Source organism: Alexandromys fortis, unplaced genomic scaffold (assembly GCF_014885135.2).
Source record: "Alexandromys fortis isolate MF-2015 unplaced genomic scaffold, M_Fortis_MF-2015_v1.1 scaffold_51, whole genome shotgun sequence".
NCBI classification, from domain to species: domain Eukaryota; kingdom Metazoa; phylum Chordata; class Mammalia; order Rodentia; family Cricetidae; genus Alexandromys; species Alexandromys fortis.
Window position 1 is genome coordinate 621,403 of NW_026067925.1, and position 6,000 is coordinate 627,402.

Below are 6,000 nucleotides of genomic sequence, written 5' to 3' on the forward strand. Positions count from 1 at the left end.
TTTAAGTTATAAGAGCTAGTTAGCAATAAGTCTGAGCTAATAGATCAACCGGTTTATAATTAACATAAGCCTCTGTGTGTTTCTTTGGGACTGAATGGTTGTGGGACAGAAACATCCATCTATATATACGTGCAAGCAAAATGCTCATACACATAAAATAAATCTTTTTTAAAAATATTTATTTATTTATTTATTTATTTATTTATTTATTTATTTATTTATTATGTATACAATATTCTGTCTGTATGCCTGAAGACCAGAAGAGGGCGCCAGACCTCTTTACAGATGGTTGTGAGCCACCATGTGGTTGCTGGGAATTGAACTCAGGACCTTTGGAAGAGCAGGCAATGCTCTTAACCACTGAGCCATCTCTCCAGCCCCCCCATAAAATAAATCTTAAAAAATGATGGAATAAGAGCAATCTAGATGAACACCGAATATATCTCCATTGATTACTTTCTACTATAGCAATAATAATGAATAATAGTGTCTATTTGGAGATGTATGGCATGCATGTGGAGAGCAGAGGACAACTTTGTAGAGTTGGTTTTCTTTTTTGACCTTTCTATGAGTTCTGAAGATTAAACTCAGGTTTCCAGACTATGCAGCAAGGACTTAAACACACTGAGCCATCTTGTCAACAATATCATTGATTTCTTCTAGCTTTAGAAATGTCATGGACTATGTAGCTCTTGAGAGCAGAAGAAACTTTAAGGCCCAGGGTTTTAGAAAGGCAGTGTTGTGGAGTACACTGTGGGTATCACCACTATATTGTATGTCTGGTTGCTGAGCTCTTGTAGTAATGCCTCACAAAGACAACGACACATCCAGCTAACTAATGAACAGTTAATAATTAAGATCTTGAGTGTGAAGCACAGTCTGAGTGCCTTGGAGCATCTATGCACCCACTACAGGGCACAGTCATGTGGATTTCAAGGCCCTATGCAGGAGAGCAAATGTACAACATTAAAGGACAGAGGGCTGCAAGATTCACCAGACATGAGTATATACACTACAGTAATGTGAATGAAAGTCATACACACCTCAACTTGCAGGCAAGGGTCAGGTTACAGCCAAAATTTGGAGAGAGGAGAGTGGCTCTCTCCCTTATCCAGTCCGATAATAAGGAAGGAGCTCTTTTAGGTAAATACAGGTATCTTATATGACAGAGGTATTTTAAGCTTTATTTTTTTTGAGACAGAGTCATAGTGTGTATCATAACCTGGATTCAAACTTGTGATCTCTCTGCCTTAGCTCCTGTATAGAGATTAAAACATGTAATGCTATGCCTGACTTAAACATTTTAAAGAACTATCAAAGTATATGCTGAGGAGATGGTTCTGTTTGTAATGTGCCTACCACAGAAGCCTGAAGATCTGGGTTTGGATCCCCACCAGCCACTTAAACAGCTGGGTGTGTCTGTGCACATGTATAATCCCACTGCTGGGATGCGTTGAGGGGATATATATGCAAAGTGGGAGATGGAAGATAGTAAGATAGAGGTGTCCTTGAGTCTCATTAGCCAGCCAGTCAGGTCAAATTGGTGAGCCTCTATAGGTACTTGCAGATACCCTAACATAAATACATACATATATACATAATTAAGATGGAGTAAATATTTACAAGAGGATTATCAAAATACTAATTCATAAATTTTTAAACAAAATATCAAACAATACAAGAAAGTTTTCAGTAAAAAAAATCTCCTCAGTCTAAGATTCTCAGTCCTTCCTTTGGGATCAGCCACTGATTCTGTATTTCCATTTAGAATGTTGCCATGCCTACATTAAGCATACAGACTTATGTTTTGCTAATCTATCAGGTAGCACGAACTATATATTGTCCTGGATTTTGTTCTTCACACTTAATAATGTATTCCACATAGCATATTAGTTTGTCTTTGTTTTCTTTACAAGTTTGCCACTGCTTGGGAATATACCAAGGATTTAACCAGAGTCTCACTAAATGGTATTTAGATTATTTCCCACTTTCCATTTTAAATAATATTTGATTGAGCATTGTTTTACATAGACCTGTGTGCCCACATGTAAACATACCTGTTGGGTTCATTTTGGGAGGGCTGTTTAGAAGATGGTGTGAAAGATGATCAGTTCTTGTCTCCTTCAACAACATTTGAGCAGAAAAAAGCGCTATGTGAATAGTCTTTTGGGGATGTCCTATTCTGGAATGTTCTGTACATAACAATATCATAATGGAGTATCTGATTGCTGAGCCTTGCCATAATGCTATATAAAGAGACCTGCAATGAGCCAACAAATTGGCTGTTATAGTTAGTGTTATGAAGAGACACACACCATGACCATGGCATGTTTTGCAAGAGAAAGCATTTAACTGGGGATTGGTTACAGTTTCAAAGGTTTATTCCATTATCATCATGATAGGGAGCAGTGGCACATAGGCAGACATAGTGCTGAAGAAGTAGCTGAGAGTTCTATATCTTGATCCACCACCAGCAGCAGGAAGAGAAAGCCACTGAGCCTGGCTGGTCTTTGAAACCTTAAAGCTCACCCCATTGATAACTTCTTTCAACAAGGCCATACCTCCTAATCCTTCTCAAATAGTAGAATTTCTTGATAACTAGTATTCAAGTATATGAGCCTAGAGAGACCATTCTTAGTCAAACCACCACCATATTATACTCCCTGAACCCCATGAACTTAGAGCCACATTATAATGTAGTCCAACTTCAAAAGTCCTCGTAGTCTATCACATTCTCAGCACTGCTTAAAAGTCCAATGTTCAAAATCTCGCTAAAATTTATGATAACCTCTTAACTGTAACCCTCTGTAAAATCAAAAGCAAAAAGCAAATCACATGCTTCCAACATAAAATGGCAGAGAATACACATTACCATTCCAAAAGAAGGAGAGGGAACATAGTGAGCAAATACTAGAACAAAACAAGAATGAGAACCAGCAGGATAGACTCCAAATTCTGCACCTCCATGTCTGATCTCAAAGTACTCTTCATATCTCCAACTCCTTTCAGCTTTGTTGACTGCCACATACTTTTCTCACTTGGGCTGGTTCCACACCCAGTTTGAGCTCTCCATGCAGGTATCCCATAGCTCTGGCATCTCCAAGATTTTGGGGTCTCCAAGGCAATCCAGAGTTCACATTCACAGCTTCATGCAATGTCTCTCTGGGCCTCCATGTAGAGACACCCTGGCACAGCCAGGCCTTAAAGGCTTTCCTTAGCTGTAGAGCTGTAGAGGGAGATTCTCTACTTTTGAAATTTCTGGGCTGGGCCCTCACAGTTCAAATCACCCTAGGAATTGTTTTCTATGCTCCTACTAATATGGCCTACTAAGTCTTCATTAAAGCATCCAACTGTTTTTCTAGTCCAAAGTCCCAAAGTCTTCCATATTTCTTCAACAAACAGCATGGCCAGACCTGTCACAGCAATACCCTGGTACCAACTTTTGTCTTAGTCAGTGTTCTATTGCTCTGAAGAGACCCATGACCAAGACAACTCTTACAAAAAAACCATTTAATTGGGGCTGGCTTATAGTGTCAGAGGTTTAGTTCATTATCATCATGGTGGGGAACATGACAGAACGCAGGCAGATATGATGCTAAAGAAGTAACTGAGAGTTCTACATCTGGAACCACAGGTAGCAGTAAGAGAGAGAGACACTGGGCTTGAGATGGGCTTTTTGAAATGACACACCTCCTCCAACAAGGCCACTCCTATTCCAACAAGGCCACATGCACCTCCTAATTCTTCTCAAGTAGTGCCATTTCTTGATGACTAAGAATTCAAGTATATGAGCCTATGGAAACCATTCTTGTTCAAACCACCACACTGGTCACACTTAAGCTTCCACTGAGTATAAAGTTTAGTCTGAACCTCTGGGCACACCTATGTACACAATGCAGGGCACAGAAGTCACTTGGATTAAAGGCCATGTGCAGAAGACCACTTTTCAGGGTTTTAGTTCAGAGGAGAATTTGTGTGAATAGAGACAAAGCAAGGATGTTCAAAGCCTGTATGTTCCAAAAAGCCTCTACCTGACCTATAAATGAACTTGTGAGGTAATGGGGACTAGAAGAGGAAAATATCAAATCCAAGTAATTTAATTTAATTTGATGTTAGCTGTCAGCTTGCTAATTATTGCTTTTATTATATTTAGATATGATCCTTGTATCCCTAATCTCTCCAAGACCTTTATCATAAAGGGATGTTGAATTTTGTCAAATGCTTTTTCCACACCTAATGAAATGATCATATGGTTGTTTTCTTTCAGTTTATTTATATGATGGATTACATTGATAGATTTTCGTATGTTGAATCAGCCCTGCATCTCTGGGATGAAGCCTACTTGGTCATGATGGATGATTTTTTGATGTGTTCTTGGATTCAGTTTGCCAGAATTTTATTGAGAATTTTTGCATCCATGTTTATGAGTGAGATTGGTCTGTAATTCTCTTTCTTGTTTGAGTCTTTGTGCAGTTTTGGTATCAGGGTAACTGTAGCTTTATAAAAAGAGATTGGCAGTGAGCCTTCTGTTTCTATTATGTGAAACATATTGAGTATAGGTATTAGTTCTTCTTGGAAGTTCTGGTAGAATTCTGCACTAAAACCATCTGGCCCTGGACATTTTTTGGTTGGGAAGTTTTTTGATGACAGCTTCTATCTCCGCTCAGCTTATAGGTCTATTTAAATTACTCACCTGGCCTTGATTTAATTTTTGTAGATGGTATTTATATAAAAAATGTCCACTTCTTTTACATTTTCCAATTTTGTGGGGTACAGGTCCTCCTGGAAATTGGAAACCAACAAAAATTTGGGAGCAGGGGGTAGGAAGAAGGGGGAAAGGGGGGTTGAGGAGAACTTGAGGGAATGGGATAGTCGAGGTGGAGGAAGGACAGATATGAGAGCAAGGAAAGAGATATCTTGATTGAGGGAGCCACTAGGGAGGTAGCAAGAAACCTGGCTCTAGAATAATGCCCAAGAACCCACAGGGATGACCCTAGCTAAGACCCTAAGCAATAGAGGAGAGGGTGTCTGAGCTGACCTTACCCTGTAGTCAGACTAATGATTATCTTAAATATCACCATAGAACCTTCATCCAACAACAAATGGGAACAGAGGCAATGACCCACATCAGAGCACTGGACTGAGCTCCCAAGGTCCAGTTGAAGAGTGGAAGGAGTGAGAGTATGAGCAAGGAATTCAAGACCATGAGGGGTTCATCCAGTGAGACAGTTTGCTTGAACCCACCAACTCCAACTGGACTGGGAGTCAACTCTGAAGGTGGTTGACAGTTGTGGCAGACTGAGGGGCCATTGATAGTGACACTGGGATTTGTCTCTACAGCATGTACTGGCTTCTTGGGATCCTATTCTCTTCGGATGTAAGCCTTGCTCAACCTAAATGCAGTAGGGAGGGCCTTGGACTTTCCACAGGGCAGGGTGCATGGCTCTCTCTTAAGATTGGAGGTGGGGTGGGTAGGAGAGTCTGTGGAGGGAGTGGGAGGAGGGGAGGGAGTGGGAATTTGGATTAGTATTTTTCAAGTAATAAAATAATAATAAAGAAGGATGATGTCATGTTATCTGTGGAAGAATGAATGAAGTTGGAGATAAAATTTGTGAGTTAAGACAATGTCAGAAAAGACAAACATCATATTTTTTTTCCCTCACTTTTGGTTACTAGATTTTATACATTAATAGGTACATAAAACCATATATGTACCTCTCTCTTCCTATCCCACCCAGCTTGCATTCACAACCCTCCCCCCCCCCTCCGTCTGACTCCCTTACCTCTTTGACCACATAACATCTCCCAGCCCAGCCTGTTCGGGCTCTAGGACCGAATCCGAATCGGCAGGGCAAACGGGAGGGTGCTAGCTCCTTTGTCCCCACTAGCCTGCCTGCAGCGAGCTAGGTAGGTCCTTTGTTTACGAGATACGGCAAGCAGCAAGGAGTTCCGGTCCAGGCACCAGGAGAGACATCACTGGGGTGAGTGAGTTTCTGACCG